The 26,327-nt window shown below is 50.0% G+C and overlaps 1 protein-coding gene across 1 annotated transcript in view; it reads right to left on the minus strand.

The window, feature by feature from the left end:
- Positions 1-26,327, minus strand: part of LOC123746157 (leucine-rich repeat neuronal protein 2) — a 581,329-nt gene that overhangs the window by 236,391 nt on the left and 318,611 nt on the right. The gene's annotated exons all lie outside the window — the stretch shown is intronic.

Below are 26,327 nucleotides of genomic sequence, written 5' to 3' on the forward strand. Positions count from 1 at the left end.
CCCCAAGCCCGGCCCGAGGCCAGGCTTGACTTGTGAGAGTTTGGTCCACCAGGCCCGCTGGCCCACAAATGGTAAGCCAAACGCTCCGCTTGGAGCGGCCCGCAGGCCCACATATCCATCACAGCCCGGCTGGTCCGGCACTCCTTGGAGGAATAAATCTAGTTTCCTCTTGAAAATTCCTCTAGAGTTTCCTCTACTTCAGGTAACATAACCAATGAACATAACAAATACTTGTGAATTGTTATTTTGGGGGGACTTCTATCTGCAATGTTCTTCGTTTGAGTCGAGATAATTTTCTTGATATTTTACCTGCTGCCTTAAGATGACATTGTTACCCTTTGACACGCGGGCTAAATTTGACTCTTTTTGTTGTTGTTGCCGCCGGAGGCAGCGAGTTTATTGTGCACCCCATACTTATCCTGTGAGCGGTAGCGCAAAAAACATTACAGAGGTCACAAAAGGTCTTTATCAGACCTCATCTTACGGGCCTAAGGTGACTTGTACCCATCATCCGCGGGCCTAAGGTGACTTGTACCCATGATCCGCGGGCCTAAGGTGACTTGTACCCATGATCCGCGGGTTTAAGGTGACTTGTACCCATGATCCGCGGGCCTAAGGTGACTTGTACCCATGATCCGCGGGCCTAAGGTGACTTGTACCCATGATCCGCGGGCTTAAGGTGACTTGTACCCATGATCCGCAGGCCTAAGGTGACTTGTACCCATGATCCGCGGGCTTAAGGTGACTTGTACCCATGATCCGCAGGCCTAAGGTGACTTGTACCCATGATCCGCGGGCCTAAGGTGACTTGTACCCATGATCCGCGGGCCTAAGGTGACTTAAGACACATCTAGGGAGGGACACGGACGGTTGGACACCAACACATACACATATACCCACAGTTACACATGGCTCACACGAACCTTCAAACCCTCACGAAGTCTTCCAAACAAGCTACAGAACAGCTTAAATCTGTTAAATTATTAAGAAGGAGATGTGTCAAGAGCAAGGGGGCGAGGATAATTAAAATATACCTTAAAGATTTCCACGAAAAATAAGAAAGAAAAGTGGCGGACGGAGGGAGATGAGAGGCTGCGGGAGACGCCTCGACGACGCTCTTCCAATATTTTGTAAACTCACTGAGCGCCTCCATACACTGGCCACACCACTGGAGCGCCACCATACACTGGCCACACCACTGAGCGCCTCCATACACTGGCCACACCACTGGAGCGCCACCATACACTGGCCACACCACTGAGCGCCTCCATACACTGGCCACACCACTGGAGCGCCACCATACACTGGCCACACCACTGAGCGCCACCATACACTGGCCACACCACTGAGCGCCTCCATACACTGGCCACACCACTGAGCGCCACCATACACTGGCCACACCACTGAGCGCCACCATACACTGGCCACACCACTGGAGCGCCTCCATACACTGGCCACACCACTGGAGCGCCACCATACACTGGCCACACCACTGAGCGCCACCATACACTGGCCACACCACTGAGCGCCACCATACACTGGCCACACCACTGAGCGCCACCATACACTGGCCACACCACTGAGCGCCACCATACACTGGCCACACCACTGAGCGCCACCATACACTGGCCACACCACTGAGCGCCACCATACACTGGCCACACCACTGAGCGCCACCATACACTGGCCACACCACTGAGCGCCTCCATACACTGGCCACACCACTGAGCGCCACCATACACTGGCCACACCACTGAGCGCCTCCATACACTGGCCACACCACTGAGCGCCTCCATACACTGGCCACACCACTGGAGCGCCACCATACACTGGCCACACCACTGAGCGCCTCCATACACTGGCCACAACACTGAGCGCCTCCATACACTGGCCACACCACTGAGCGCCACCATACACTGGCCACACCACTGGAGCGCCACCACACACTGGCCACACCACTGAGCGCCTCCATACACTGGCCACACCACTGGAGCGCCACCATACACTGGCCACACCACTGAGCGCCACCATACACTGGTCACACCACTGAGCGCCACCATACACTGGCCACACCACTGGAGCGCCACCATACACTGGCCACACCACTGAGCGCCTCCATACACTGGCCACACCACTGGAGCGCCACCACACACTGGCCACACCACTGAGCGCCTCCATACACTGGCCACACCACTGGAGCGCCACCATACACTGGCCACACCACTGAGCGCCACCATACACTGGCCACACCACTGAGCGCCACCATACACTGGCCACACCACTGGAGCGCCACCATACACTGGCCACACCACTGAGCGCCTCCATACACTGGCCACACCACTGGAGCGCCACCACACACTGGCCACACCACTGAGCGCCTCCATACACTGGCCACACCACTGGAGCGCCACCATACACTGGCCACACCACTGAGCGCCTCCATACACTGGCCACACCACTGAGCGCCACCATACACTGGCCACACCACTGAGCGCCACCATACACTGGCCACACCACTGAGCGCCTCCATACACTGGCCACACCACTGGAGCGCCACCATACACTGGCCACACCACTGAGCGCCACCATACACTGGCCACACCACTGAGCGCCACCATACACTGGCCACACCACTGAGCGCCACCATACACTGGCCACACCACTGAGCGCCACCATACACTGGCCACACCACTGAGCGCCACCATACACTGGCCACACCACTGAGCGCCACCATACACTGGCCACACCACTGAGCGCCACCATACACTGGCCACACCACTGAGCGCCTCCATACACTGGCCACACCACTGAGCGCCACCATACACTGGCCACACCACTGAGCGCCTCCATACACTGGCCACACCACTGAGCGCCTCCATACACTGGCCACACCACTGGAGCGCCACCATACACTGGCCACACCACTGAGCGCCTCCATACACTGGCCACAACACTGAGCGCCTCCATACACTGGCCACACCACTGAGCGCCACCATACACTGGCCACACCACTGGAGCGCCACCACACACTGGCCACACCACTGAGCGCCTCCATACACTGGCCACACCACTGGAGCGCCACCATACACTGGCCACACCACTGAGCGCCACCATACACTGGCCACACCACTGAGCGCCACCATACACTGGCCACACCACTGGAGCGCCACCATACACTGGCCACACCACTGAGCGCCTCCATACACTGGCCACACCACTGGAGCGCCACCACACACTGGCCACACCACTGAGCGCCTCCATACACTGGCCACACCACTGGAGCGCCACCATACACTGGCCACACCACTGAGCGCCACCATACACTGGCCACACCACTGAGCGCCACCATACACTGGCCACACCACTGGAGCGCCACCATACACTGGCCACACCACTGAGCGCCTCCATACACTGGCCACACCACTGGAGCGCCACCACACACTGGCCACACCACTGAGCGCCTCCATACACTGGCCACACCACTGGAGCGCCACCATACACTGGCCACACCACTGAGCGCCTCCATACACTGGCCACACCACTGAGCGCCACCATACACTGGCCACACCACTGAGCGCCACCATACACTGGCCACACCACTGAGCGCCTCCATACACTGGCCACACCACTGAGCGCCTCCATACACTGGCCACACCACAGAGCGCCACCATACACTGGCTACACCACTGAGCGCCTCCATACACTGGCCACACCACTGAGCGCCACCATACACTGGCCACACCACTGAGCGCCACCATACACTGGTCACACCACTGAGCGCCACCATACACTGGCCACACCACTGAGCGCCACCATACACTGGCCACACCACTGAGCGCCTCCATACACTGGCCACACCACTGAGCGCCACCATACACTGGCCACACCACTGAGCGCCACCATACACTGGTCACACCACTGAGCGCCACCATACACTGGCCACACCACTGAGCGCCTCCATACACTGGCCACACCACTGGAGCGCCACCATACACTGGCCACACCACTGAGCGCCTCCATACACTGGCCACACCACTGAGCGCCACCATACACTGGCCACACCACTGGAGCGCCACCACACACTGGCCACACCACTGAGCGCCTCCATACACTGGCCACACCACTGGAGCGCCACCATACACTGGCCACACCACTGAGCGCCTCCATACACTGGCCACACCACTGGAGCGCCACCATACACTGGCCACACCACTGGAGCGCCACCATACACTGGCCACACCACTGAGCGCCTCCATACACTGGCCACACCACTGGAGCGCCACCATACACTGGCCACACCACTGAGCGCCACCATACACTGGCCACACCACTGGAGCGCCACCATTCACTGGCCACACCACTGAGCGCCACCATACACTGGCCACACCACTGAGCGCCACCATACACTGGCCACACCACTGAGCGCCTCCATACACTGGCCACACCACTGGAGCGCCACCATACAGTAGCCATACCAACTGTGTAGGGTGTGTGGGTATACATTTCTTGGTGTATAATAGTGAGGAATGGAAAGATGTGGCCAGATGTGCCCACATAATAATACTTCACTAGGGACCGCCGTGACCTTGGGCTAGGTCAGTTTTAGGCCTTTATGACATACTAATAAAGGGAAGTGCAGGAGGCCACATGACGCAGCTCATGTTGATATCCACCCAAGTTTATCCATGAGTGTCCACGTAAGACATAATTAAGCGAAACTTTCCAAACGTTTTGTGTTTTACCAGGTAATAAGGGAATCCGTTATTGATAATGTGATGAAACATGAAAACATTTAGAAGTTTCGTTTCATATGATTCTACGTGCATACTTAAGCATAAGTGAATCACGTGTTTTTTAGTGATTATTCTTGAAACGTATTCATATATGTCTAACCTACGCTTGAAACAATCAAGGGATCCAGCGTTTTATGATGTTACCCGGTAATTTGTTCCATAAATCAACAAACCTGCTTCTAAACCAGTATTTACCCAGGTCTTTCCAGAGTGTAAATTCCTCCTGCTTACATACATTACCACTCAACCACTGGTTCCGTGACACGAATATAACCACCTCCTGGCTTGGCTGGGGGCACCGCTGGGAGCACTGCTGGCTACCTGGTTGATGGGGTTCTGGGAGTTCTACTCCCCTAGCCCGGCCCGAGGCCAGGCTTGACTTGTGAGAGTTTGGTCCACCAGGCTGTTGCTTGGAGCGGCCCGCAGGGCCACATACCCACCATTGCCCGGGTGGTCCGGCATTTCTTGAAGAAAACTATCTAAAACTATCTAGTTTTCTCTTTAAGATGTCCACGGTTGTTCCGGCAATATTTCTTATAGTCGCTGGGAGGAAGTTGAACCGCGGACCTCTGATGTTTATAGTGTTTTCTGAGTGTGCCTATGGCACCTCTGCTCTTCACTAGTTTTATTCTGTATTTTCTTCCATATCATTCACTCCAGTACGTTGTTATTTTACTGTGTAGATTTGGGACCTAGCCCTCTAGTATTTTCCAGGTGTATTTTATTTGATATCTCTTTCGTCTCCTTTCTAGTGAATACATTTGGAAGGCTTTGAAACGATCCCAATAATTTAGGTGCTTTATCGGGTCTATGTATACTGTATATGTTATCTGTATTCCCTCTATTTCAGCACTCTCTCCTGCTCTGAAGGGGGGAAGTGAGTACTGGGGAAAGGGGGAAGTGGATAATCAAGAACACAGCTTTATAGAACGAACAGCAAAGGTACAAACACCCAATTAAATCCTCACATTTGTTGGGAAAATGGGTGTGGAAATGTTGCCGAGTAGATGACGTGGTTGGCACTCCATCCTGACCAGTGCCAAGCACCTCCAGCCACAACAAGTGCCAGTTTAACCTTAGGTAGTTTGAGTGCCTGTGCTGCCTTGTCTAGTTGTAGTGCCCAGCAACCAAGCCTCAGGTTTGTGCTAGAATTATTTGTACATAATAAATAAGGCAGTTTAGACTTAACTAGTTAAGTCTAACGAGTTAAGTAACTAACTAGATTGTTAGTTACTTAACAATCAAAAAAGGAACTCTTAGGAAATCTTAAAAAGCCAAATCTAGACCCAATCTAACAAATCTTTTCGCATTCTATTATAGCCTTAAGACAAGTTATAGCAAGCCTAGGTCACGCTAGATTAGGCCTAGATTAGATTAGGTTCATTTCTGATTTTCTCAACCCCCAGGTAGGTATCTATTTATTGATACCTATTTATTATCACCACCCTCTCAGTGCCAATGTTGTCACTGTCAACACCCTCTCAGTGCCAATGTTGTCACTGTCAACACCCTCTCAGTGCCAATGTTGTCACTGTCAACACCCTCTCAGTGCCAATGTTGTCACTGTCAACACCCTCTCAGTGCCAATGTTGTCACTGTCAACACCCTCTCAGTGCCAATGTTGTCACTGTCAACACCCTCTGTGTCAATGTTGTCACTGCCAACACCCTCAGTGCCAATGTTGTCACTGTCAACACCCTCTCAGTGCCAATGTTGTCACTGTCAACACCCTCTCAGTGCCAATGTTGTCACTGTCAACACCCTCTCAGTGCCAATGTTGTCACTGTCAACACCCTCTCAGTGCCAATGTTGTCACTGTCAACACCCTCTCAGTGCCAATGTTGTCACTGTCAACACCCTCTCAGTGCCAATGTTGTCACTGTCAACACCCTCTCAGTGCCAATGTTGTCACTGTCAACACCCTCTCAGTGCCAATGTTGTCACTGTCAACACCCTCTCAGTGCCAATGTTGTCACTGTCAACACCCTCTCAGTGCCAATGTTGTCACTGTCAACACCCTCTCAGTGCCAATGTTGTCACTGTCAACACCCTCTCAGTGCCAATGTTGTCACTGTCAACACCCTCTCAGTGCCAATGTTGTCACTGTCAACACCCTCTCAGTGCCAATGTTGTCACTGTCAACACCCTCTCAGTGCCAATGTTGTCACTGTCAACGCCCTCTCAGTGCCAATGTTGTCACTGTCAACGCCCTCTCAGTGCCAATGTTGTCACTGCCAACACCCTCTCAGTGTCAATGTTGTCACTGTCAACACCCTCTCAGTGTCAATGTTGTCACTGTCAACACCCTCTCAGTGCCAATGTTGTCACTGTCAACACCCTCTCAGTGTCAATGTTGTCACTGCCAACACCCTCTCAGTGTCAATGTTGTCACTGCCAACACCCTCTCAGTGCCAATGTTGTCACTGTCAACACCCTCTCAGTGCCAATGTTGTCACTGTCAACACCCTCTCAGTGCCAATGTTGTCACTGTCAACACCCTCTCAGTGCCAATGTTGTCACTGTCAACACCCTCTCAGTGCCAATGTTGTCACTGTCAACACCCTCTCAGTGCCAATGTTGTCACTGTCAACACCCTCTCAGTGCCAATGTTGTCACTGTCAACACCCTCTCAGTGCCAATGTTGTCACTGTCAACACCCTCTCAGTGCCAATGTTGTCACTGTCAACACCCTCTCAGTGCCAATATTGTCACTGTCAACACCATCTCAGTGCCAATGTTGTCACTGTCAACACCCTCTCAGTGCCAATGTTGTCACTGTCAACACCCTCTCAGTGCCAATGTTGTCACAGTCAACACCCTCTCAGTGCCAATGTTGTCACTGTCAACACCCTCTCAGTGCCAATGTTGTCACTGTCAACACCCTCTCAGTGCCAATGTTGTCACTGTCAACACCCTCTCAGTGCCAATATTGTCACAGTCAACACCCTCTCAGTGCCAATATTGTCACTGTCAACACCATCTCAGTGCCAACGTTGTCACTGCCAATCGCCTCAGTGCCATAGAACAACCACACTGTTGGTAACAACGCTGCGCACAAACCAGAACTGAAGAACACAAAACAAAATAAATAACACGAAACAAACACAAACAAACAGCTCATTGTCTTTGCTTATAAAACGTCATGTTTTGTACGTTCATTAAGGGAAGTGTTCTGTGGTGGCTCCCTTCGCTTTCACTGTTCTTGTTTGTCCTTGTTTCTTCCGGTGTTCTTCTGTCTTGTCTTTACTTCCATTCCTCCTCCTCCTCTTCCCTCCTAAATTCTTCCTCTTCTTTCTTAATCCCCGACCGTCCAAGTGGTTGGGCACCATTCCTTTCCCCCCGTCCCATCCCAAATCCTTATCCAGACCCCCCTTCCAAGTGCTATATAGTCGTAATGGCTTTGCACTTTCTCCTGATAATTCATTCCTTCCTTCCTTCCTTCATACCTCCCCACTACACCCCCCTCCCTTATACCTCCCCACTACACCCCCCTCCCTTATACCTCCCCACTACACGCCCTCCCTTATACCTCCCCACTACACCCCCTCCCTTATACCTCCCCACTACACCCCCTCCCTTATACCTCCCCACTACACCCCCTCCCTTATACCTCCCCACTACACCCCCTCCCTTATACTTCCCCACTACACCCCCTCCCTTATACCTCCCCACTACACCCCCTCCCTTATACCTCCTCACTACACCCCCTTATACCTCCCCACTACACCCCCTCCCTTATACCTCCTCACTACACCCCCTTATACCTCCCCACTACACCCCCTCCCTTATACCTCCCCACTACACCCCCTCCCTTATACCTCCTCACTACACCCCCTTATACCTCCCCACTACACCCCCTCCCTTATACCTCCTCACTACACCCCCTTATACCTCCCCACTACACCCCCTCCCTTATACCTCCCCACTACACCCCCCTCCCTTATATCTCCCCACTACACCCCCTCCCTTATACCTCCCCACTACACCCCCTCCCTTATACCTCCCCACTACACCCCCTCCCTTATACCTCCCCACTACACCCCCTCCCTTATACCTCCCCACTACACCCCCTTATACCTCCCTACTACACCCCCTCCCTTATACCTCCCCACTACACCCCCCTCCCTTATACCTCCCCACTACACCCCCTCCCTTATACCTCCCCACTACACCCCCTTCCCTTATACCTCCCCACTACACCCCCTCCCTTATACCTCCCCACTACACCTCACACTATAAAAACCAACACGACCGCAATCACCACCACCACAACAATAACGACGACCACTATCACCACCATCACCACCACCAATCTACCAGTATCACAATTACCAGCTCGTTATCAGCACCACTAAAGCAAGTGCAATATTAATACTCTTGGAGCAACAACTGCTGGGAGGATCCAAGACGGATGAATCCGGCTCTGCGCCTTTGTCACAAAAACCCGCGAAAATACGCCAGAAGAACGCTTTGTCTCCGTCTCTAATTGCTCATCTGTCGGGGCTCGTCCAAGAACCTTCCTCTGGTGAGTTTTCTACCAGACTCTAATTATAAGTAAATATAAGATTTATGAGTCTTTTTTTATTTCGCGAGGAAGAATAATCGGGTGTTGTTTCAACGTTAATTAACAGTGTTCAGAGCGGTGTAGGAACTGTGTGTGTGTGTGTGTGTGTGTGTGTGTGTGTGTGTGTGTGTGTGTGTGTGTGTGTGTGTGTGTGTGTGTGTGTGTGTGTGTGTGTGTGTGCGCGCGCGCGCGCGCATGTGTATGATTGTGTATTCACCTAGTTGTATTTACCTAGTTGTGCTTCCGGGGGATTGAGCTCTGCTTTTTCGGGCCGCCTCTCAACTGTCAATCAATTGTTACTATTTTTTTACCCACACACACACTCCCACGAAGCAGCCCGTAACAGCTGTCTAACTCCCAGGTACCTGTTTATTGCTAGGTAACAGGGACATCAGGGTGAAAGAAATTCTGCCCATTTTTGTTTCCACCGGCGCAGGGAATCGAACCTCCGAACCACAGGACTACGTGTCCAGCGTGCTGTCCATTCAGTCACCAGCGCCCTGGAAGTACTCAATTGTGTTTCCGTACTTAATGCGGACTCCACTGAGAGGAAGGATGCAGGGGGGGGGGGGGGGGGGGGAGAGAACACGTTCTCTGGCAAGAGCATCACTCCTGCAGCCTCCGGACACACAGATGAACAGCCATGAACATATGCTCGTCATTAAACTACTACATTATCTCTAATATCATCTACATCAGCTTCAATGACAATAACACCTACATCAACACAACTATACTATCATCAACCACGCCATCTCCAACATCACCAACAACCACCACAACATATCCAACGATAACCCCGACAACCACAGCAAAACACACGCCAGCAATAAGATATCAGGTTTACTGAGGAAACAAATATGGTAACATTCTTCACGGTGTATGGAGGTCAATAAGTCTCCTTCAATGCGGCAGCTTAACTCATATGCCAGTAAATTCCAGGGGCCAGATTCACGAAAGCACTTACGCAAGCACTTACGAATCTGAACATCTTTCCTCAATCTTTGGCGGCTTTGTTTACAATTATTAAACAGTTAATGAGCTCCGAAGCACCAGGAGGCTGTTTATAACAATAACAACAGTTGATTGGCAAGTTTTCATGCTTGTAAACTGTTTAATAAATGTAACCAAAGCCGTCAAAGATTGAGGAAAGAGGTACACGTTCGTAACTGCTTGCGTAAGTGCTTTCGTGAATCTGGCCCCAGGACAGCTCAGGTTACTGTCAGTGGCATGAGCTTCCAGTGGTTCTGGGCTGGGATGTGTAAGTGGTAGACTACCAGGAGGCACGAGGGGGGGGGGGAGGGCTGTGTTTAAGCAAGTGGTAGGGGTCAACAGGAGTGCTGTGTTGGACTACACAAAGCAGGGTTTTATGGCTATGCTTCATATGTCGTGTTATCGAACCTGCCAAATCGTTCACTGTCGCCGTGTTGGACGACATATTGGTCAAGGTTGTGTAGTTATGACTCGTATTCCACCCCAAGTTACATTGTACAAACACACATTCGCTAGAGTACGCGCACACAGGTCACTGCATGACTGAAGGGACCAAGAGCTGAATATCAACCCGTCACAAGCTCGCTGGCATGCTCTCTCATCCTCCCCGCTCCACACACACATACACACACACACACACACACACACACACACACACACACACATTAGACGAGGAAGTTTCCGAAGCCAATTCAATACACTCTTTGAAAATTTAAATATAAAAAAGCCGTGAAAAAGAGTCACTGCAATGAACTACTTAAGTTGTAAGCCTAGGCTGTAAGACTGTAAGACTCAAGTATATTTAAGATCATATACTTGACCCTGCAAACTCGACTAGGTGAATCCACACCCAAACACCAGTGTGTTAAAAATCCTCGTAGACATGTTCTGCGAAGTGACCAACGCGTAGGCACACAATGACCCGGGCCAGAAGCTTTGGGAGGGGTCGGGTTACCCCAGCGTGGGGTCGGGTTACCCCAGCGTGGGGTCGGGTTACCCCAGCGTGGGGTCGGGTTACCCCAGCGTGGGGTCGGGCGAGGCGGACCAAGTCACCACCTTCAGCCCGAGAAATCTCAGCAACGCGGCCTCGGCTCGGAGATTTACCACGCAAGAATTCCCTGGGATTGCCAGGGAGGATTTTTGCATTTCTTTATGAGTATTGAGTTCCCAGGGCCACGGGGTGCCAGAGCGAGGGAGAATGGGAGCAAACTCTCTCTCACTCTCTCTCTCTCTCTCTCTCTCTCTCTTTTATATCTGGAGGAATTAGGTTGAAGGAAAAGGGGTTGCGGATACATATATACATACATAATCGTACGATCACACACAAACCAAGTGAGAGAGAGCACTTGTACACACAAACATGTATGAATGATGTATATGTATTTCTGCATACATGCAGTTGATTTTATTCATGGATTCTCAGGCCAATTGGGAAATTTGCAAGTTGGCAGCAGCCGCTAGGATAGAGGAGACGAGAGCATACAGGACGACACACTTAAGGCCAAGGGGGCCAAACTAATAATAAACTAAAATATGGCTATTAAGTAGTAGTAGTAGTAAAGGAATTTGATAATATTGAAAGTGGCAGGTTTTCGGCTACCCATCTTGTTATCTTGAGATGATTTCGGGGCTTTAGCGTCCCCGCGGCCCGGTCCTCGACCAGGTCTCCTTTTTGTTACACACCCCCAGGAAGCAGCCCGTAACAGCTGTCCCAGTTGTTAAACAGCTGTTACGGGCAGCTATTTACAGCTATGCAACAGGGGCATCAACGTGATAGAAACATTTTGCCCATTTGTTACCACCTCCACCGGGGATTGAACCCGGAACCTCAGGACTACGAATCCGAAGCGCTGTCCACCCAGCTGTCAGGCGCCCATAGCCTTATCCTGGCTATGACCACCGCCACGATAACAACAATAATAAAAATATATCCGAAAAAATCCTCTAAACAGATGCAAGGGAAAAACCGGCAAGAAAATGTAATTTATTAAACCACCCGAAAATAAAACCTTAAAAAAAATCTAGAATTTTTTTGAGGGGGGGGGTTAGAGTTTTGCGTTGGGGCGAAAATGGCGGAATATATGTGTAAATAATGTTCTATAACGTGGTGCCTGGGCGGACACGGCAAGAGAGTGCAAAGCCCCATGTGGAATGTTATTGCGCACATGGTCGAAGTTCCGATGTCTTAGCGTTGGAGAGTATAAACCTCCCAGGGGGGCGGGGGGCTGGGTTACCGTTGTGTATCTGAGGCAGACCCGGCACTAGGGCGGAGACCATGGTGGTAGGAATGAATGGGAGATGCAACAAGGGGAAGAGAAAGAGAGAGAGAGAGAGAGAGAGAGAGACAACAGATAAGAGAAAGAGAAAGAGCAAGGCAGTCTGAGCCTGGGTGGGAGGTGCCTCTACTCCTCTTATTAACGTCCACCAAATCCCACTCTGCTCACTTATTACCTCGTTACACACTAAATTATCGAACCTCTCCGTGATTACGTCCGCTCGTACACGACTGCCAAGCAGGACCACGGGAAGGGGAGAGGGGGGACAAGGGGGGGACAAGAGATCAGGCACAAACAAAAGGGGGAGGAGGGAGATCAGGGGGGAAAAGTAACAATGGAGGTGGTGGGAATATACGAGCAAGAGGAGTGATGGGAAGGAGGAATAGAATGGAGAGACAAAAGATAAACTAGTGGAGAGAAGCAGAAATTGGCAAGGAAGAGCGAGGAACCTGGATGAAACAATGACGGGAAAGGCAACAATAGCAGATGCGACAGACGCCCCGAAACGGAAGAGGAGCTCTGATGGGTCGGGAATGGTTAAGCAGATAGTGAAGAAAGAATAGGGACGTGGAAGAGATGGGTTGGAAAGAAGATAGGGAGTAAAGAATGGAGAGAGATGAGGTGGAATACAGATAGGGAGGAGAGAAGAGAAGAGGGTTACGGGTTTAAGAAATTAGCCGAGTCGTTCAGGCGAAATACATCGAAATAAGATAGAAAATGGGACGTGGAATGAGAAAATGGAGAGAACGAAGGAGGAAGAATAGAAAAAATTGGGCAAAGGAAGGAGGCGGAGGCGGAAGACGGGAAGAATTGTCTACAAAAAAAAAAAAAAACATGATCTCAAAACTACACGTTCTACCTGGGCAGACGTCCCCAGGTGTTCCACAAGACGCAGACATTCACAGGTGCTCAGCGATAATTGACTTAATGCCTCGCCTCTATTACAGTTCGTACCAAACATAGCACCAACCCCCCCCCCTTCCCCAGTGACGCTACCAGTACCACCACCACCATCATCCCCCAGTACCACTCCACTACCACTCCCAGTAACACCCAGTACCACGACCACCACCAGCAACACCCAGAACAACCACCACCACCACCAGCATCCCCCAGTTCCACCCCACTACCACCACCACTCCCAGTAACACCCAGTACCACCCCACTACCACCACCACTCCCAGTACCACCACCACCACAATCATCGTCACCATGACTACCAGCATCAACAGAATATATCCCATCTTGCTGTATCGCTCAGGAGTCGCTTGGGCTGGAGAGGCAGAGGGGGAAGGGGGGAGTCAAGGAGGGGGGTTAAGGGGTGAAGGGGGCTGAGCAAAGCCATGTTAATGGGTAAGACGGGAGGAGAGTAAGTGAGGACCCTCATCTTCCTCCTCCTTCATCTCTGCGTCTTGGACCTCGAGGTCCCTTCTATAATGACGGTCGCTGCCTCGAGGGTCAACCCTCAAGCACCACCCATCACCCGTACACTCCCCCGCCCCCCACCCCGGGGGCGCGCTTCACCCAACACCCGAACACTCCCCCTCCCCCCTCCCCCTCCCCCACCCCGGGGGCGCGCACCACCCCTCCCCCCTACCCCTCCCCCTACCCCCTCCCCCCTCCCCCACCCCGGGGGCGCGCACCACCCATCACCCGAACACTCCCCCTCCCCCACCCCGGGGGCGCGCACCACCCAACACTCCCCCTCCCCCACCCCGGGAGCGCGCACCACCCAACACCCGAACACTCAACCTCCCCCACCCCGGGGGCGCGCACCACCCATCACCCGAACACTCCCCCTCCCCCACCCCGGGGGCGCGCACCACCCAACACCCGAACACTCCCCCTCCCCCACTCCGGGGGCGCGCACCACCCATCACCCACCCCGGAGGCGCGCACCACGCATCACCTGAGGCGTGCATGGACCTCCACAACACCCGGCCACCGCCCATTATCACACCACGCTCTGCCCATTACTCATTAATAGGCCTACACAACTGATCTACGCCACTATATAACAGATGATTAGAACGGGAGTTGGATACACCCCCATGTCGGAAGATATTACCTGCTTGATGGGGTTCTGGGAGTTGTTCTACTCCCCAAGCCCGGCCCGAGGCCAGGTTTGAATTGGGAGAGTTTGGTCCACCAGGCTGTTGCTGGGAGCGGCCCGTAGGCCCACATACCCACCACAGCCCGGTTGGTCCAGCACTCCTTGGAGAAAATGATCTAGTTTTCTCTTGAAGATGTCCACGGTTGTTCCGGCAATATTTCTTATAGTCGCTGTGAGGACGTTGAACAACCGTGTACCTCTGATGTTTATACAGTGTTCTCTAATTGTGCCTATGGCACCTCTGCTCTTCACTGGTTCTATTCTGCATTTTCTTCCATATCGTTCACTCCAGTATGTTGTTATTTTACTATGTAGATTTGGAACCTGACTCTCCAGAATTTTCCACTTTACTCTTTTTACCTGTAAGATCATACTAATATAGGAAACTATAGAAGGCTTACTAGCCCATACAAGGCAACTCCCCTTTATATCCACCCAAACTCATGCATATGTATATCTAGTCTGCGCTTTAAACGTCAATTATGATGCCTAATAATTTGTTCCATAAATCTCGATTGATGGAACAAAACCAATATTTACCCAGGTCTTCCTTGCAAGGAATAGCAGACTAGCACCAAGACGAAGACACTGTTCAAGACTCCTCAATCCTATAGAGTTGAATACGGCGTCACCTACCGGAACCTTTTAGGTGTGAGGTTGGAGATTTGGAAACTGAGAATAATAATAAGAATTATTATTATCTTAGTCTCCAGCCCTCATATTAAGACACCCAACCCACACATCTCAAAATAAAAGAACTGACGACCATTTCCTTTGGGAGCTGGTCGGCCGAGCGGACAGCACACTGGACTTGTGATCCTGTGGTCCCGGGTTCGATCCCGGGCGCCAGCGAGAAACGATGGGCAGAGTTTCTTTCACCCTATGCCCCTGTTACCTAGCAGTAAATAGGTACCTGGGAGTTAGTCAGCTGTCACGGGCTGCTTCCTGGGGGTGGAGGCTTGGTCAAGGACCGGGCCGCGGGGACACTAAAAAAAAAGCCCCGAAATCAACTCAAGATAACGTTAATTCCTATATTTTCAGATATGTGGGTTGGATGCCTGATTTTGAGACCCGTTATTGTGACTCGTTCTCTGCACTAAGAGAAACCCGTATTAAAAGGTATTTGGCACAGTGTTTCAAGTCCCGGATACAGTCTCCAGTAACTTTGTGGGACTGAGAGCAACAGTCTGGCTGATCAATAATAAGGCCTGGTGAGAGACAAGGCCGCGGGGAAAGGAGGGGGGAGGGTGTTCTTGAACGCACACAAAGCAAGGTTCAAGGAAGGTTATCTTACACCCACCACACACAAGGCAAGGTTCAAGGTTATCTTACACCCACCACACACAAGGCAAGGTTCAAGGAAGGTTATCTTACACCCACCACACACAAGGCAAGGTTCAAGGTTATCTTACACTCTTCACACACAAGGCAAGGTTCAAGGTTATCTTACACCCACCACACACAAGGCAAGATTCAAGGTTATCTTACACACACCACACACAAGGCAAATTTCAAGGTTATCTTACACCCACCACACACAAGGCAAGGTTCAAGGTTATCTTACACCCACCACACACAAGGCAAGGTTCAAGGTTATCTTACACCCACCACACACAAGGCAAGGTTCAAGGAAGGTTATCTTACACCCACCACACACAAGGCAAGGTTCAAGGTTATCTTACACCCACCACACACAAGGCAAGATTCAAGGTTATCTTACACCCACCACACACAAGGCAAATTTCAAGGTTATCTTACACTCGCCACACACAAGGCAAGGTTCAAGGCTATCTTACACCCACCACACACAAGGCAAGGTTCAAGGTTATCTTACACCCACCACACACAAGGCAAGATTCAAGGTTATCTTACACCCACCACACACAAGGCAAATTTCAAGGTTATCTTACACTCACCACACACAAGGCAAGGTTCAAGGTTATCTTACACCCACCACACACAAGGCAAGGTTCAAGGTTATCTTACACCCACCACACACAAGGCAAGGTTCAAGGTTATCTTACACTCACCACACACAAGGCAAGGTTCAAGGTTATCTTACACCCACCACACACAAGGCAAGGTTCAAGGTTATCTTACACCCACCCCACACAAGGCAAGATTCAAGGTTATCTTACACCCACCACACACAAGGCAAGGTTCAAGGTTATCTTACACCCACCACACACAAGGCAAGGTTCAAGGAAGGTTATCTTACACTCACCACACACAAGGCAAGGTTCAAGGTTATCTTACACTCACCACACACAAGGCAAGGTTATCTTACACCCACCACACACAAGGCAAGGTTCAAGGTTATCTTACTCCCACCACACACAAGGCAAGGTGCAAGGTTATCTTACACTCTTCACACACAAGGCAAGGTTCAAGGTTATCTTACACCCACCACACACAAGGCAAGATTCAAGGAAGGTTATCTTATACCCACCACACACAAGGCAAGGTTCAAGGTTATCTTACACCCACCACACACAAGGCAAGATTCAAGGAAGGTTATCTTATACCCACCACACACAAGGCAAGATTCAAGGTTATCTTACACTCACCACACACAAGGTAAGGTTCAAGGTTATCTTACACCCACCACACACAAGGCAAGATTCAAGGAAGGTTATCTTACACCCACCACACACAAGGCAAGGTTCAAGGTTATCTTACACCCACCACACACAAGGCAAGATTCAAGGTTATCTTACACCCACCACACACAAGGCAAATTTCAAGGTTATCTTACACTCACCACACACAAGGCAAGGTTCAAGGTTATCTTACACCCACCACACACAAGGCAAGGTTCAAGGTTATCTTACACCCACCACACACAAGGCAAGGTTCAAGGTTATCTTACACTCACCACACACAAGGCAAGGTTCAAGGTTATCTTACACCCACCACACACAAGGCAAGGTTCAAGGTTATCTTACACCCACCCCACACAAGGCAAGATTCAAGGTTATCTTACACCCACCACACACAAGGCAAGGTTCAAGGTTATCTTACACCCACCACACACAAGGCAAGGTTCAAGGAAGGTTATCTTACACTCACCACACACAAGGCAAGGTTCAAGGTTATCTTACACTCACCACACACAAGGCAAGGTTATCTTACACCCACCACACACAAGGCAAGGTTCAAGGTTATCTTACACCCACCACACACAAGGCAAGGTGCAAGGTTATCTTACACTCTTCACACACAAGGCAAGGTTCAAGGTTATCTTACACCCACCACACACAAGGCAAGATTCAAGGAAGGTTATCTTATACCCACCACACACAAGGCAAGGTTCAAGGTTATCTTACACCCACCACACACAAGGCAAGATTCAAGGAAGGTTATCTTATACCCACCACACACAAGGCAAGATTCAAGGTTATCTTACACTCACCACACACAAGGTAAGGTTCAAGGTTATCTTACACCCACCACACACAAGGCAAAGTTCAAGGTTATCTTACACCCACCACACACAAGGCAAGGTTCAAGGTTATCTTATACCCACCACACACTAGACAAGGTTCAAGGAAGGTTATCTTACACCCACCACATACAAGGCAAGGTTCAAGGTTATCTTCTACCCACCACACACAAGACAAGGTTCAAGAAAGGTTATCTTACACCCAGCACACATCACCCGGCGTTCCCATCTACAAGCATCAACCCATCCTCCTGCATTGATGGCACTTCTTGTAACTATGTGGTCGATCGTACCGATGTGTAGTAATAGAGCCCCAGTAAACCACTTTTTGCTATGCATTTACCGTGTCCGGTAAAAATATAGCTAAACCCCAAACTAAAATATTCTCAGGCCTAGTATAGCACATATATGTACTATATTAGGCCTCAGATAGCTTGTATTAGGCCTAGAATGGTTAGGTTAGGGTTTTATTAGCAACATAAATTAAAGACTTTTAATGGTTTCTCCCAATTCAATAATACAAACGTCTACTTTCTGGTGGTCCATCACGACGTGTTTGTACTTTCGACGACATCTTTACTAAAGTACTTTCATTTAAGGAGAATGGGCTGATAAATATATGCACTAAAAAGTGTGTTAATGATACTCGTTTACTAAGTCAAACGTGGAGTGTGCTTACCGTAGACTGTTCTTGGTACCATCTTGAACCGTTGGACATTGTGTTTGAAAGGATACCGTTTGGTTTACCATTGCCTGTGGCAGATAGCTACCGTTGCCTGTGGCAGGTGGCTACCATTGCCTGTGGCAGGTGGCTACCATTGCCTGTGGCATGTGCCTATCGTTGCCTGTGGCATGTGCCTACCGTTGCCTGTGGCATGTGCCTACCGTTGCCTGTGGCATGTGCCTACCGTTGCCTGTGGCATGTGCCTACCGTTGTCTGTGGCATGTGGCTACCGTTGCCTGTGGCATGTGCCTACCGTTGTCTGTGGCAGGTGGCTACCGTTCCCTGTGGCAGGTGGCTACGGTTGCCTCGAGTACTCTATATGTAAAGTCTGCCAGCAGGAACTAGGTCATATCCTCCAACATTACATTATTGAATCTCCAGTCATTAGACCCATCAGACCGCCCGGTATGAGGTACCTGGAGCTTTGCAATTACTTTATCCACTCCCGTAAATTGAGGATATCCTCATAATGCACCCAAATTTTGCCAGTTCAGGCTACTGATCACATGTTCCTGTATAACAAAGAATCCTGTGAGATTGGTATTTCTAGCATCACGTAGCTAGGCACCCATTTCTAGCATCACGTCGCTAGGCACCCATTTTTAACATCACGTAGCTAGGCACCCATTTTTAACATCACGTAGCTAGGCACCCATTTTTAATATCACGTAGCTAGGCACCCATTTTTAACATCACGTAGCTAGGCACCCATTTTTAACATCACGTAGCTAGGCACCCATTTTTAACATCACGTAGCTAGGCACCCATTTCTAGCATCACGTAGCTAGGCACCCATTTTTAACATCACGTAGCTAGGCACCCATTTTTAACATCACGTAGCTAGGCACCCATTTCTAGCATCACGTAGCTAGGCACCCCTTTTTAACATCACGTAGCTAGGCACCCATTTTTAACATCCCGTAGCTAGGCACCCATTTTTACCATCACGTAGCTAGGCACCCATTTTTAACATCAGGTAGCTAGGCACCCATTTCTAGCATCAGGTAGCTAGCTCTCGACACACAGTATGTAACTTATCTTATAGAATAGGGTAGCTGCATAAATTTCCACGTACCCATCTTAATATTAATAAAAAATATAAATTATGCCTGTAACTACTTTGAAGTTGTTCAGAGGGTGAATGTTTTCGCCCCGCGGTCACTTGATCAAGTTTCCTGTTAACGGTCTGACCAACCAGGCTGTTGGGTGACACTGCAAGCCACAGTTCAGTTAAACACCCTTTATAGGTGTTTAAACTTCATGTGCGTGTGTTGTACTTCTGGGGTTTTGAGCTTCGGCTCACGGGTCCTGCCTCTCATCCCCAATGCCTGGGGATGCATATACCATATGCATATACTCTTGAACGCAGGCGGGAGAGATACATAATAATTTACACATGGAAAATAGTAGAGGGGCTGGTCCCAAACCTGCACACAGAAATAACACCACATGAGACCAGAAGACATGGCAGGATGTGCAGAATACCCCCGTTGAAAAGCAGAGGTGCAACAGGTACTCTGAGAGAGAACTCTATGAACATCAGAGGCCCGAGACTGGAGACTGTTCAACACGCTTCCACTACACATAAGGGGCATAACTGGCCGACCTCTCACAGTGTTCAAGAGAGAACTGGATAAGCATCTCCAAAGGATACCTGATCAACCAGGCTGTGACTCATACGTCAGGCTGCGAGCAGCCGCGTCCAACAGCCTGGTTGACCAGTCCAGCAACGAGAAGGCCTGGTCGAGGACCGGGCCGCGGGAACGGTAAGCCACGAAACCCTCACGAGGTAAGGTAACTGTCTAATATTCAATGTAAACTAATGTGAAAGTCCTCTCATGTATGTGAACAATGCGTGTAAATGTCTGCAGTATCAACACCAGAGTAAATTTATTAGTTGATAAACGCTTATCATATTCTCGCTTGTAAATGGATCTCTTCCCTTTCACACACACACACACACACACACACACACACACACACACACACACACACACAGGCGGGAGCCGGTGGCTGTGTGGATAGCACGCTGGACACGTGATCCTGTGGCCCGGGTTCGATTCCCGGCGTCGGCGAGAAACTATGGGCATAATTTCTTTCACCCTAATGCCCCTGTTACCTAGCAGTAAATAGGTACCTGGTAGTTAGTCAGCGGTCACGGGCTGCTTCCTGGGGTGTGTGTGGTGTGAAAAAAATAGTAGTAGTAGAAACAGTTGATTGACAGTTGAGAGGCGGGTCGAAAGAGCAGAGCTCAACCCCCGCAAGCACAACTAGGTGAATACACGCACACACACACACACACACACACACACTTCAATAAATCCCACCCCTATTCTCCATCTCTTCACAAAGGAACCACCTTTCACGCCCCTACACATGCCTTTCCCTCCCCCTTTTCAACCCCCCCCCACTTCCCTCCCCCTTACAACCCCCCCCCCCCGCCTCTCTATCCTCCAAGGCCTCCTTGCCGCGCTCCATCGGGCAGAAGTAACACCATCAGAAGAATCAGAACAAGCAGAAGCCCACCACTGTCAGGGTTCACTTTCTCCCTCACCAACACAACACCCTCTCCCTCACCACCACAACACCCTCTCCCTCACCACCACAATACCCTCTCCCTCACCAACACAATACCCTCTCCCTCACCACCACAATACCCTCTCCCTCACCACCACAATACCCTCTCCCTCACCACCACAATACCCTCTCCCTCACCAACACAATACCCTCTCCCTCACCACCACAATACCCTCTCCCTCACCACCACAATACCCTCTCCCTCACCACCACAATACCCTCTCCCTCACCAACACAATACCCTCTCCCTCACCACCACAATACCCTCTCCCTCACCACCACAATACCCTCTCCCTCACCAACACAATACCCTCTCCCTCACCACCACAATACCCTCTCCCTCACCACCACAATACCCTCTCCCTCACCACCACAATACCCTCTCCCTCACCAACACAATACCCTCTCCCTCACCACCACAATACCCTCTCCCTCACCAACACAATACCCTCTCCCTCACCAACACAATACCCTCTCCCTCACCAACACAATACCCTCTCCCTCACCAACACAATACCCTCTCCCTCACCAACACAATACCCTCTCCCTCACCACCACAATACCCTCTCCCTCACCACCACAATACCCTCTCCCTCACCACCACAATACCCTCTCCCTCACCAACACAATACCCTCTCCCTCACCACCACAATACCCTCTCCCTCACCAACACAATACCCTCTCCCTCACCACCACAATACCCTCTCCCTCACCACCACAATACCCTCTCCCTCACCACCACAATACCCTCTCCCTCACCAACACAATACCCTCTCCCTCACCAACACAATACCCTCTCCCTCACCAACACAATACCCTCTCCCTCACCAACACAATACCCTCTCCCACACCAACACAATACCCTCTCCCACACCAACACAATACCCTCTCCCTAACCAACACAATACCCTCTCCCTAACCAACACAATACCCTCTCCCTCACCAACACAATACCCTCTCCCTCACCAACACAATACCCTCTCCCTCACCAACACAATAACCTCTCCCTCACCAACACAATACCCTCTCCCTCACCAACACAATAACCTCTCCCTCACCAACACAATACCCTCTCCCTCACCAACACAATACCCTCTCCCTCACCAACACAATACCCTCTCCCACACCAACACAATACCCTCTCCCACACCAACACAATACCCTCTCCCTAACCAACACAATACCCTCTCCCTAACCAACACAATACCCTCTCCCTCACCAACACAATACCCTCTCCCTCACCAACACAATAACCTCGCCCACACCAACACAATACCCTCTCCCACACCAACACAATACCCTCTCCCTCACCAACACAATACCCTCTCCCTCACCAACACAATACCCTCTCCCTCACCAACACAATACCCTCTCCCTCACCAACACAATACCCTCTCCCTCACCAACACAATACCCTCTCCCTCACCAACACAATACCCTCTCCCACACCAACACAATACCCTCTCCCTCACCAACACAATACCCTCTCCCTCACCAACACAATACCCTCTCCCTCACCAACACAATACCCTCTCCCACACCAACACAATACCCTCTCCCTCACCAACACAATACCCTCTCCCACACCAACACAATACCCTCTCCCTCACCAACACAATACCCTCTCCCTCACCAACACAATACCCTCTCCCTCACCAACACAATACCCTCTCCCACACCAACACAATACCCTCTCCCTCACCAACACAATACCCTCTCCCTCACCAACACAATACCCTCTCCCACACCAACACAATACCCTCTCCCTTACCAACACAATACCCTCTCCCTCACCAACACAATACCCTCTCCCTCACCAACACAATACCCTCTCCCTCACCAACACAATACCCTCTCCCTCACCAACACAATACCCTCTCCCTCACCAACACAATACCCTCTCCCACACCAACACAATACCCTCTCCCACACCAACACAATACCCTCTCCCTCACCAACACAATAACCTCGCCCACACCAACACAATACCCTCTCCCTCACCAACACAATACCCTCTCCCTCACCAACACAATACCCTCTCCCTCACCAACCTACCTTGAGGCTACCTTGAGGTGCTTCCGGGGCTTAGTGTCCCCGCGGCCCGGTCGTCGACCAGGCCTCCTGGTTGCTGGACTGATCAACCAGGCTGTTAGACGCGGCTGCTCGCAGCCTGACGTATGAGTCACAGCCTGGTTGATCAGGTATCCTTTGGAGGTGCTTATCCAGTTCTCTCTTGAACACTGAGGGGTTTGCCAGTTATGCCCCTTATGTGTAGTGGAAGCGTGTTGAACAGTCTCGGGCCTCTGATGTTGATAGAGTTCTCTCTCAGAGTACCTGTTGCACCTCTGCTTTTCAACGGGGGTATTCTGCACATCCTGCCATGTCTTCTGGTCTCATGTGGTGTTATTTCTGTGTGCAGGTTTGGGACCAGCCCCTCAATTATTTTCCACGTGTAAATTATTATGCATCTCTCCCGCCTGCGCTCAAGGGAGTACAGATTTAGGCTCTTTAGTCGGTCCCAGTAATTTAGATGTTTTACTGAGTGGATTCTAGCAGTAAAGGATCTCTGCACGCTCTCTAGGTCAGCAATTTCTCCAGCTTTGAAAGGGGCTGTCATTGTGCAGCAGTACTCCACTCTAGATAGCACAAGCGTTTTGAAAAGTATCATCATCGGTATAGCATCTCTAGTGTGAAAAGTTCTTGTTATCCAACCTGTCATTTTTCTTGCAGTTGTGACGGCTACTTTATTGTGTTCTTTAAAGGTAAGGTCTTCCGACATGAGTACACCCAGGTCCTTTACATTGCCTTTTCGTTCTATGTTATGATTTGCCTGCGTTTTGTACGTGGTTTCTGTTTTTATATTTTCAATTTTTCCGTAGCGCATGAGCTGAAACTTATCCTCGTTGAATACCATATTATTTTCTGTAGCCCATAGAAAGACCTGATCTACATCTGATTGGAGGTTTGCCGTGTCCTCTATGTTGCCAACTCTCATGAAAATCCTAGTGTCATCTGCAAAGGATGATACAGTGCTATAGGTTGTGTTCTGGTCTATGTCCGATATGAGGATGAGAAAAAGTACTGGAGCAAGCACAGTACCCTGGGGGACTGAGCTCTTCACGGTTGATGGGCTGGATTTTATTTTGTTGACTATTACACATTGGGTTCTGTCAGTCAGGAAATTGTAGATCCATCTGCCTATTTTCCCGGTAATTCCTTTTGAACGCATTTTATGTGCAATAACACCATGGTCACATTTATCAAAAGCTTTTGCGAAATCTGTGTAAATTACATCAGCGTTTTGTTTGTCTTCCATAGCATCTAATGCCATATCATAGTGGTCCAGCAACTGCGACAGGCAAGAGCGCCCTGTTCTGAAACCATGTTGTCCGGGGTTATGGAGATGCTGTGATTCCATGTATTTTGTGATCTTACTTCTTAGCACTCTCTCAAAAAATTTTATGATGTGCGATGTTAGTGCTATCGGTCTGTAATTTTTTGCCTCTGCCTTATTTCCTCCTTTATGGAGTGGTGCTATCTCTGCTGTTTTTAGTATGTCAGGGATAACGCCAGTATCTAGGCTTTGTCTCCACAGAATGTGAAGGGCCTGCGATAGTGGTTTTTTACAGTTCTTGATGAATATGGAGTTCCAAGAATCCGGGCCTGGTGCAGAGTGCATAGGCATACTGTTTGTAAATGGGTCTCTTCCCTTCCACACACACACACACACACACACACACACACACACACACACACACACACACACACACACACACACACACACACACACACACACACACCGGTGGCTTCTTCAAAATCTAGTGGGGATAGGGCGACGTCTGATATGTGATTTGATGTTGGTATCATATCCATGAAAAATTCATTTGGGTTATCAATCTTTAGTGCATTCAATGGCTCACTGAAAACAGAGTCGTACTGCTTCCTCAGTAACTCGCTCATTTCTTTGTTGTCATCTGTGAAAGTTCCATCTCCCTTTCGCAGGGGCCCGATACTAGATGTGGTTTTTTATCTTGATTTTGCATAGGAGAAAAAATATTTCGGATTTCTCTCTATTTCACTGATGGCCTTTTGCTCTCTTTGCCTCTCCTGGGTTTTGTATGATTCTTGTAGCTTGAGTTCAATTGTTTCTATTTCTCTACCTAACCTTCTTCGCCGTTCTTGAGATAGGGTGCGACTCTCAAGTTGTTCCGCGATTCGTTTTCTTCGCCTATATAGGGAACGACGTTCCCGTTCCAATCTGCATCTCTTTCTCTTTTTTCTTAGGGGTATGCGGTTTGAACATATTTCTAGTGCTACTGAGCTTATTTTTTCCAGGCACTGGTTCAGGTTTGCATTTCCTAGCTGTTCTTCCCAGTTTATTTCTGTGAAGTCCTGGTTTATTTGCTCCCAGTTTATCCGTTTATTATTGAAATTGAATTTGCTGAAATCTCCTCCACCGGGAATCTGGACTGGTTTTGAAGGTCCATTCCCCATGGTTGTCAGAACTTCAATTAAGTTGTGATCTGAGTAACAGGTATTTGTAATCATTATGTTCCCGATCAACTCATCATTATTAGTGAAAATGAGGTCCAGCGTGTTCTCCTTCCTAGTTGGTTCTACTATTTGCTGGTTTAAGGCAAACCTATCGCACATCCGTAGCAGGTCATTTGCATGTGCCTGCTCATTTAGGCTACTTCCTGGTATTCTTTCTGATATTACTGTATTAGCCAGGTGCTTCCATTTCAGGTGCCGTAGGTTGAAGTCCCCAAGCAGGATGATGTTCGGAGCTGGATTTGTGAGGTTTTCCAAGCAGTGCTCTATTTTCATTAGTTGGTCTTTAAACTG

This window comes from Procambarus clarkii, chromosome 78 (assembly GCF_040958095.1).
Source record: "Procambarus clarkii isolate CNS0578487 chromosome 78, FALCON_Pclarkii_2.0, whole genome shotgun sequence".
Lineage (NCBI taxonomy): Eukaryota > Metazoa > Arthropoda > Malacostraca > Decapoda > Cambaridae > Procambarus > Procambarus clarkii.